Source organism: Athene noctua, chromosome 5, assembly GCF_965140245.1.
Source record: "Athene noctua chromosome 5, bAthNoc1.hap1.1, whole genome shotgun sequence".
In the NCBI taxonomy this organism is placed as follows: Eukaryota; Metazoa; Chordata; class Aves; order Strigiformes; family Strigidae; genus Athene; species Athene noctua.
The window spans coordinates 38,130,168-38,141,017 of NC_134041.1; the positions used below are offsets into that span (position 1 = coordinate 38,130,168).

The following is a 10,850-nucleotide window of genomic DNA, read 5'->3' on the forward strand; positions in this document are numbered from 1 at the left end:
ATTGCATGTTGGATACAACATGTTGGATTAACTGAACAAAGCAAGGAATGATACAGGGCAAAAACATCAAGGCAGCAAATGCACATAACAGATAAAATAAAAGCTGTTTTACCCATGGTGCTCCGGGTAACCACGACCATAAATCACCATTCCAGCCATTCCATGTTTGAACAGGGACATGGGCCAGTTTCCTAATGTCTGTAGTTAGTTGAAGGACTACTTCACCTACATCAGCTATTTCCAAACAACAATTAGAAACATTCAGTTTTCCACATACCCCTCCCTCTTCTGCTAGCAGATAGTCCAAGACCATATGATGTTGAAGGATTGCAGTGCGCATCTGTTGAGATTGTTGGGTTAAAATGTCTATAGCATTAGCAGTTTTATTGGTAATAATTTCTAAAACTGCTTGTAGTCGAATTATGCGATTCAAATTATAAATCGGTTCTCTTGCCCCTGATATTGGTTCATTGGGATTCCAGGTTGCAGGCCCATAATGCTTAATTATTCTTTCGGGAGGCCACTCATTTTCTCCCCACTTTTGAGTTCCACCAATTTTGAACTCAACAGATCGCTTGCTGCGGACAATCCCTTTGTTTCCCAATTTGTCATATAGTCTTATTCCCAATTGAGGACCATCCGCCTCTGGAAGAAGGAAAAACAGAGGACGAATAATCCCTATATAACAAATCCCTGACCAGTTTGCTGGTAGTTGTTTGTAGGCAGTATGTCCACAAATCCAATAATGGCCTTTTTGGGCTTTGGCACCGTTTGCAAATGGTCCAGCTGCAGTTTTTGGAATTTGAAAGTAAGTTGTGTTTTTGTCCCCCAAGGGACTAAAAAACTCATTAAGGTAACTATTCGTTCGAGCGGTACAGTACCAGGCACCAGTGTCATTTTTCCACTCAAAAACTTGATGATAAAAATAATCTTTCTGAAATTAAGCATATATAGTTTCGTTTTTGTTTGACCAAAACCCCTGAAATCCTTTGTTACGCCCATTTTCATTAAGCCACATCCATATATAAACACCTCTATTTTTGTTAACCAATTTATGTGTGAGTGTCCATTGACACTTACTTTCTCCCACGTTGACCCCTCCCTTCTGGGTGCGATTTAAACAAAATTTTCCCATACTAGGAAATTGAATTGGCCATGTTCACTGTCATCCCAGGTGGTGTTGCTAGTTTCACTATAGTTACTTACAATTTTTGCTGGGGTAAGGGGTGTAGAGACCCACGGCCAGCTTGACAATCCTAGAGGTCCTCCACAAACCCAACAGTGACTTAGATTAAAGGTTTGGCTTACAGTTTTTGCTAACAAAACAAACTCATTGTCCTCAAAGGGGTCATATGGGTTGAGGGGAAATGGGGGAATTGGTTTCCCTTCACTCCCATAGGTAAATGCACAAAATACTATAATAAAAAACAGCATATACATCCTAACAAAATTACACTAAAATCTGCATCTGCTTCACTTCTTCTGTGGGTGCGTCTGCGTCGCTTGCTTCCTCCTGAAAGTAAAACAAAAGAACAAATTCGCTTCTCGGGTTAGAAGGAGGGAACAATCCATCTAGTGTGAATCTTGTGAGTTTTCCCACAGGCATCTTTTGCTTTCCAGGTGTATTTATTAAGAGGTGTGTCCAACACCAGTGGCACTTTGCCCACTGTGGGGAGTTCAACCAAGACAGGTTGTCCTGGGAAATGAGATGGGTTGCTAGCATGGTCGGGACCGTGTGGGGTTGGCATGATTGCTGGAGGTTTAGGACAGAATGCTGTGATCTTTGGGCATCCATTTACTCCCCAGCGACTGTTGACGCTGGTCACTGCATCCCACACCCTCTCAGCCCATCCTGGCTTATGTGGTTTGAGGAAGCGTTTTAGTAGACCATTCGTTCTTTCTACAATTCCATTCGCTTGTGGGTAATACGGAGTATGAAACACCCACGAAATTCCTTCCTGAGCTGCCCACTCTTGGACCAATTTGGCTGTGAAATGTGAGCCATTATCTGATTGGATCGACTGTGGTTTGGGGAAAATTCCAAACCATTCTTTCAGAGCTTTTACTGTGTTTTCTCCTGTTGCTTTAGAACATGCTTTAGCTTGCACTAGCCCAGACACTATCTCTACACCTACCAGTATATAGTATTTGCCTTCTGACTTTCGAAAGGGACCGATGTAATCGATCTGCCAGGCCTTCCATAGGTCTTTTCCCTCTCTTAAGTGCAGGGGGTCACTTCCCAGTGGATGTCTGTCCAGACGGACACAGCATTGTTCACAAGAAGATACACAAGTTTTACACTCTTCCCTGGTAACTGGCCACCCTCGGGCTTGTGCCTCACAATACAGGTCTTTAATTCCTGAATGTTTTCTTTTCACATGTAGCCATTCTAACAGGCGTTCCCAATTTTCTGCTATCTGGGTGCTTTGTAGGGGAGCCAGCCGAGCTAGTTCATCCACCTCGGCATTCCATCGGCTCACAGGGGTATTGTCTTGCTGATGAGATGCTACCCAAGCTACTGCAAATTTACCTTGTCTGGCAATGGTAAGGATTTCCTGCCATTTTTCCTTTTGCCATACGGGTATTCTGTTGACCTCCCATCCATTTTGTTCCCAGAACGGAAGCCATTCAGTGCAACCTTTGAACACAGCATAAGAGTCAGTATAGATATAGACAGAAGAAGCAGACTGAGCCTCGTGTTGGAAAACACTCCACACAGCAACTAATTCTCCTACTTGTGCACTACCTTCTCTTTCAGTAATGATCTGTTCATTGGTGTCTATCCGAAGTGCCACAGCTCGGTACTTCCAAATTTTTCCCTCTCGCTTTGATGAGGCATCAGTAAACCAGACATTTCGCAATTGTTCAGAAAACGGAGGAGCTACTTGCATTACAGGCAAAAGCTCGGGTGTTTCCCTACTCGGGTCTACCTCATCCTGTATATTTAACACTTTTGTGGTTCCTTCAGTTACAGAAAAGATTTCACAATAATGTTCTATCTGTGCATACCACTTTCGCACGGAGGCTCTCTGGGCTACTCCATCAGGGGGTGGAGTTCCCGACAAAACTGCTTTGATCACTTTAAACGGGCCTCTGATAATTATAGATTGTTGCCAAATGGTGCGTTCGGCTTCTCTTAAAGCTAGACTGACTACAAATAGACCTTTTTCCCAAGTGGTGTACCTTTTTTCAGCGTCTTTGAAGCTACGAGAATAAAAACCAATGGGCCTAACAGGACCCTCTGGACCCTTTTGCCATAAGTTAATGGACAGTCCACTCTTGGCGAATCCCCATTCAATTTGAACTGGATCTGTCGGATGAATTGGACCCAGGGCTTGATAGGCAGTTGCTTCAAACACCAGTAGTTGTAAAGCCTCGTCATGGACCGGAGTCCATTCCCACTGAGCTCTCTTTCTCAATAAGTCATACAAAGGCCTAGCAATAATCGAAAAGTCAGGAATGTGTTTCCTCCAAAACACAAGCAATCCTAGTGTGTGTTGCAAGTCTTTCTTTGACCCTGGCATCTTGATCTGATTAAGAGAGGAAAGAGTATCTGGGGGAATACACGTCATACCTCCTTTCCACCAGATCCCTAAAAATTTTACCTCACTTGAAGGTGTCTGTATTTTCTCAGGTGGGATTGTCAATCCTATGCTTTCTAGATGGGTGATGATGTCCTTCTGAGTTTCCCTAACTTCTTCTACCTGACTTCCTCCTATTAGTACATCATCTATATACTGATAAATCTTTACCTCTGGTTTTCTGGGAATTGTTTCTAGCTCTTGTGCTAGAGCATGGTGAGCTAGTGTGGGGGAATGTTTATATCCCTGAGGGAGTCGTGTAAAAGTGTACTATTGCCCTTCCCAGGTGAAGGCAAAGCGATCCTGGTCCTCGGGTTGTAAAGGGACCATGAAAAACATATCTTTGACATCAGTTGTAGCCATGACAGGGTGGGACCGTTCCTGAATGGTTGCTATTAATTTAGCAATGTTTGGTACAGCTGCTGTAAGGGGACCTGTGTTGGCATTGAGTCTCCTGTAATCTATTGTCAATCTCCATTTGCCGTTAGGTTTTTGAACTGGCCATGCTGGAGAATTGAAGGGGGAGTGAGTGGGAACTACAACCCCTTGTTTTTTCAGATCTTCCAGGACTGGTGTAATTCCGTCCCTTGCTCCTAGGGGCAATGGATAAGGTTTAACATTTGTCACTTTAGAGGGAGGCAGAGCAGGTGCTGCTTGCAATAAGCGCACCTCTGTGTCTGATCTTTTGTTCAATTGCCTGATCTGGGAGACACCAAAAGACCACGAGTTCCCCTGAGTGTCCCTCCATTGTCTGCCCTTCAAAACATCTATGACTAAAAGATTTGTTTGGAAAGATCCTATGGCTACCATAGTGTTGACTGGGTTTTCCTCTCCTGGTAACCATAATTTTACTGAAGTCATAGGTACTGACTGTGTTTTTCCCAGGGCATTTAGGACAATTAAATTTTTGGATGGAATTGCGATTCCACATTGTTCCGCTTCAGTCCGCGTTAGTGCGGTAATTTTTGCCCCAGTATCAACTAAAATGTTACCAGTCTTTTCTTTGGTCCTACAGCAACAGTAATCAGTAAGTCTCCTTTTGTGTTGCAGGTGAGTTGTCTTAAAAACATCCATCCTCCGCATCCCCCCTCACCTTTGGGGAGCAGAGGGTCTAGTTTCCCGTCACCTTCTTTTCTCCAGTTGGCTCCTCCCCAAGGTCTATTAAGGGTGGAGCACTAGGGGTTGGTTTGGAAGTGACCTTTTGCTCTGGCCATTCCTCCACAAGTTGCTCTAATTTTTGAGTCGTGAGTCCATCCATCAATTTCCGAGGAATGCCTTTCTGAAGCCCTAATTGCCACAATCCCAATCGAGTTAGGGACCTATCTTTCCCAGGATTCTGAAATCGGGGTGATCCAAAGCCTTGTCCCTTCCTCATTGATGATTGTCGCCCACTAATTTGCTCTGCAGCCCGCACAACCCTGGTTTCAGTTCTTTGGGACGAACCACCAACAGGACCATATTTTCTCCCAAAATTAATTAATTCTTGGGCTACATCTCCCCATGTCCATATTTTCTTCCCTGGCCGTTGATGGTCAGGGGTCACTATCCCCTCCAGAGCGGCCGTTATTCTTTCTCCATTAAGAGTGTTTTGAATCTTCCCTTGCAATTGAATGCCAATGGGTTTCAGGGAGTCAGGGAGTCCTCATATCAGAGGAGTCATCCTCTCTGGGTCCACAGGCATCATCATCGGAGAGCCTTGGTTGGGCTTGAGCTCCCGATCATACATCATCTGCAGACAGGCTGCCTTCTGTACACTTTCCACTAGTTGATCCACCGTACCCGTTATGGCAAGGGGATCTCCCCTCTCCAAGGGGTTCAGCCCTCCGGCCCAATATGCAACTCTCTGAGTCAGAGACCATGGGGCTCGGTAGTCGCCAGTGGTTAGAAACACACCCGGACCCCAATATCCTTCTGCTTCTTTCTCAGACAGTAGAATTCCATCCCCTCCTGACAGAGACACTCTCCACACGTACTCTGTCTCTGATTCTTTTGCAGTCCTTGAAAAATCTTTTTTCAGTTTTGCCAATTCAGTTGAGGTAAATGGGACTTCTTTGGTGATAACCTGAGGACGGTTATCACTATCATCCTCATATAGATACTCTGTTTTAACCAGTGGATACATGTGGGGGTGACTTTCTACCGTTTCTTTTGCCTTCTGCAAATCTCCTTGGGGATAGATTTGACGTATCCCTTTCTCCAGAAGTTTCACTTCTGCCTCGGCATGGGTGTCTGTCTCTGCCAAAATGTATCTTCTCAATTCATCTTTCAATATTCTATTTTGATCCCTTTCCTCCTCTAACAACTCTTTAGTATCTCTCAATTGGTTCTGCAGGGTGTGTATGACCGTCTGCAGCGAGTCTATCAAAGTGTCAGTTTGGCTATACTTCTCCTTTTTCTCTTCCATTGCAGCTGCCAGACTCGCTCCTAGCACTGCACAAATTATAGCTTTTCCTTTCCCCTTTCTAACCTTAGCTTCCTTCTGCAATACCCTTATCCGATCCACCACACTCTGTGGTTGGAACCAGTGGTTTTTCGCCCAGTCTCGCCCCTGAATTGAGGGACGGGATCTGTGTGCCTCCAAAAGATCATATAATATATCTATTCCTTCAGCCTCTGAGGGCACATCATCACAGACCATTCCTTTTCCCTTTCTCTGATACAAAGGGGACATCGTCCTGAGAGGGTCAAACCTTAACGTCAAATTTCCCCTATTCTCTCTCAGGAGACCAAATATGAATCTCACACAAAAACAATGCAAAGGGTTTTTCGTCCTGAGAGGGCCACAACTTGATAAACAACTTTCACCCGTTCACTCTCAGGAGGTCACAACTTAACGCAAACACAAATGCAACATCACTGTCCACGCTCACCCTGTTTGCTCTCAGGAGGTCACAACTTAATATAAAACACAGAGAACTTTTTCACCCTGAGAGGTTTGCATCCAAGACAACAAGGTAACACAGCACTCTCGTCTCAAGGGATCCTGTCTGTGACGCCAATTTAAAAATGTCCCGATCCGATATCGGGGGAGGGTTCTTAAAAAATCCCGAGAGCGAGATTAAGACACAAACGAGGTCAGATGCTGAATAACCTTATGAACTTTATTTCTATAACAACTAATAAGAGCGATAGGACAGAGAGGAAAAGAAAGGAAAAGGTCGGAATCCCTAAGCAAGAACACGGTAGAGGCGCAACTAATTACCACCACCACGACCGGGGATCCAGCGATGTTCTGTCGGTCCGATGATGCTCCACGTTCCTGACTCCGAGTTGGTTCCCCTCTTCTTTGGAGTATGCAGTCTTCTTTTTTTTTATAGTCCCCGTCCCCACAGTTTGTCCGCCCATTTCCACAGGGCTCGTTGCTGTAGGTGCCACCCCGTGGTCCTTCATGCGCGCATGCCTGGGTGTCCATGGTGGTCGTGCCGGCGAGGGGCCAATCTGTCTCGCCGCGGTTTCCCCTCCACCCGGCTCACGCGCTCGCACGCGTAGGTGCAGCTCGATAGATGACTGCTGATGTTCTTGTCTAGAGCGGATGTGGTTTTCGTCGGGGACTGTGTGTTTGCTCCTTTACGTTGAGTCAGGAGGTGGTCGTCGTGGAGACAGCGATGTTGAGACATACTAAAAGTCCAAAAAGTTCCTTACAGCTCCCTCCTATGAGTATATCATCTATATATTGATAAATCATCAACTCTGCTCTTCTGGGGATTGTTTCCAGCTCTTGAGTTAGATCATGGTGAACTAGCATGGGAGAGTGCTTGTATCCTTGAGGGAGTCATGTAAAGGTGTACTGTTGTCCTTCCAAGGTGAAGGTAAAGCGATCCTGGTCCTCAGGTTGTAAAGGGACCATGAAAAACATATCTTTGACATCAATTGTTGCCATGACAGGGTGGAATTGTTCCGGAATGGTTGCTATCAATTCAGCAAAGCTTGGCACAGCAGCTGTTAGTGGACCTGTGTTGGCATTGAGTCTCCTGTAATCTATTGTCAATCTCCATTTGTTGTTTCGTTTTTGGACTGGTCATGCTGGAGAGTTGAAAGGGGAGTGAGTAGGAACTACAACCCCTTGTTTTTTCAAATCTTCCAGAACTGGTGTAATTCCCTCCCTTGCTCCTAGAGGCAATGGGTAGGATTTAACATTGGTCAGTTTGGAGGGAGGTAGGGTAGGTGCTGCTTGCAATAAATGCACCTCTGCACCAGATGTTCTGGCCAATTGCCTGATCTGGGAGACACCAAAAGACCATGAGTTCCCCTGGGTGTCCTGCGACTGCCTACCCTTCAAATCACCTATACCTAAAAGATTCTGCTGGAAAGATCCTATGGCCACCCTGGTGTTGACAGGGTTTTCCTGTCCTGGTAACCATAGTGTCACCGGAGTAATAGGCACTGACTGTGTTTTTCCCAGGGCATTTTGGACAATTAGATTTCTAGATGGAATTGAGATTCCACTTTGTCTGCTTCAGTCCGTGTTAGCACGGTAACTTGTGCCCCAGTATCAATCAGAAATGTTACCAGTCTTTTCCTTGGTCCTACAGCAACAGCAATCAGTAAATCCCCTTTTATGTTGCAGGTGAGTTGTCTTACAAACATCCATCCTCCACCTCCCCCCTCACCTTCAGAGAGCGGAGGGTCTAGTTTCCTACCACCTTCTTTTCCCCAGTCAGCTCCTCCCCAAGGTCTATCAAGGGTGGAGCATCATGGTTGGTCTGGAAGTGACCCTTTGTCCTGACCATTTCTGCACAAGTTGTTCGAATTTTTGAGTCGGGATTCCATACAAGTCCCAACGAATAACTTTCTGAAGCCCTAGTTGCCACAGTCCCTGTGGACTTAGGGGCCTCTCTCTCCCAAAACTGTGACCTCCGGGTGAATCCTTGACCGTTCCTCGTGGATGATTGTCATCCACTGATTTGCTCTGCAGCCTATACAACCCTGGTTTCAGTTCTTTGGGACGAACCACCAACAGGGCCATATTTTCTCCCAAAATTAATCAATTCCTGGGCTACTTCTCCCCATGTCCATACTTTCCTCCCTGGCCGTTGATGGCCAGGGGTCACTATCCCCTCCAGAGCGGCAGTCATTCTTTCTCCATTGGGGGTGTTTTGAATCTTCCCTTGCAATTGAATGCCAGTGGGTTTCAGGAATTCAAGGAGTCCTTGTATCAGGGGAGTCATCCTCTCTGGGTCCACAGGCATCATCATAGGGGAGCCTTGGTTGGGCTTGAGCTCCTGGTCATACATCATCTGCAGACAGGCTACCTTCTGCACACTTCCCACTAACTGATCCACCGTACCTGTTATGGCAAGGGCATCTCTCCTTTCCAAGGGGTTCAGCCCTCCGGCCCAGTACACAGATCTCTGAGTCAATGGGGCTCGGCAGTCGCCAGTAGTTAGAAACAAACCTGGACCCCAATATCCTTCTGCTTCTTTCTCTGACAACAAAACTCCATCCCCTCCTGACAAAGACACTCCACACATACTCTGTCTCTGATTCTTTTGCAGTCCTTGTGAAATCTTTTCTCAGCTTTGCCAATTCAATTGCTGTAAATGCGACTTATCTGGTGATAACCTGAGGACAGTTATCACTATCGTACTCATACACATACCCTGTTTTAATCAGAGGATACATATGGAGGAGACTTTCTACCGTTTCTTTTGCCTTCTGCAAATCTCCTTGAGGATAAATCTGCCCCCTTCTTCAAAAGCTTCACTTGTCCCTCCACTAGAGTATCCGTCTCCATCAAAAGTTGTTCTCTCAACTCGTTTTTCAATATTATATTTTGATTCCTTTCCTCCTCTAACAATTCTTTGGTGTCTCTCAATTGTTCCTGCAGGGTCTGTATGACTATCTGCAGTGAGTCTATTACAGCATCAGCTTGACTAGACTTCTTTCTCTCTTCCACTGGAGCTGCCAGACTCACTCCTAGCACTTCACAAATTATAGCTTTTCCTTTTTCCTTTTTAACTTTGTTATAAATGCAGAGGCAGAACTAGAAAATAACTTTTATGAATTTATTGAAATGAGAACAAGCAAAACAAAAAAAGGTTTTGTACATTGGGGAGCAGGGGGGAGTCCGCTCCACACCGACTCACCGAGGACGCTGCATGGATGGATGTGGGACAACAAAGTGTAAACAAACCCACCACTCTTTATAGTCTTTCTACTACATATTCATAAGATGGGTGTGGTTTAGTCCATGCAAGCGCAGTGGTGTTTCTCGAATCTTCTCAGCTTTTCTGGCATTGCTGGGGTTTTTTTTGTTGTTGTTTTTCCACTCCTTTTCTCGCTAAAATGAGAGTCGTTCTGACAGGGGTTTTTCCAGTACTTTTCCACATTTGCAATAACTGTCCATATGAGTCTGTATTTACTTGATAAAAAACCCTTCAAACCATTTTAGCAATTAAATTACAATAAATCTCTTTCAACTTATGTACATAGCAAAACATTAGTAACACCCATGCTCCTCTATATTAAAATCATTCTATTTTTAACATGAATCACCACCATATTCTTCACAACCTTATCTTCCTCCTGCAATACCCTTATCTGATCCACCACACTCTGTGGTTGAAACCAGTGGTTTTTCGCCCAATCTTGTCCCAGGACTGGAGGGGCGAGATCGGTGCACCTCCAAAAGATCATATAATTTGTCTATTCCTTCAGCCCCTGAAGGCACATCATCACAAACATTGACTACCTTCTGGGCAGCCATTTTTTTTCCTTTTTTCCCAATGCAAAGGGGATATCATCCTGAGAGATCACACCTTAATGTCAAATTTCCCCTGTTCTCTCCCAGGAGGCTAGATCCAAATCTCTAACACAAAAGCAACTCAAAGGGGTTTTCATCTGGAGAGGGCCACACCTTGGTATGCAAGTTTCCCCTTTTCACTCTCAGGAGGTCACACCTTACCCAAACACAAATGCAATATCACTGCCAACTCTTCCCCCTGTTCACTCTCAGGAGGTCACACCTTAATGTAACACAAAGGGGGTTATTTCATCCTGAGAGGTTTGCATCCAACACAGCAACGTAGTACAGCACTCTCGTCTCAAGGGATCCTTTCTGTAACGCCAATTTAAAATGTCCCGATCCGATATCGGGGAGGGTTCTTAAACAATCCTAAGAGCGAGATTAAGACAAAAAATAGGTCAGATGTCGTACAACCTTGTGAACTTTATTTTTGCATACAACTGGTAATAGCAACAGGACAGAGAGAAAAAGGAAGGAAAAGTGAGAATCCCTAAGCAAGAAAAATGGTAGAGATGCAGCAAGAT

At 45.0% G+C, this 10,850-nt stretch overlaps 2 pseudogenes; both read right to left on the reverse strand.

Annotated features, from left to right (window-relative positions):
* Nucleotides 1–4,048: 4,048 nt before the first annotated feature.
* On the reverse strand, nt 4,049–6,252 carry LOC141961132 (uncharacterized; annotated as a pseudogene).
* Nucleotides 6,253–8,497: 2,245 nt separating this feature from the next.
* Nucleotides 8,498–10,287, reverse strand: LOC141961134 (uncharacterized; annotated as a pseudogene).
* Nucleotides 10,288–10,850: the final 563 nt, after the last annotated feature.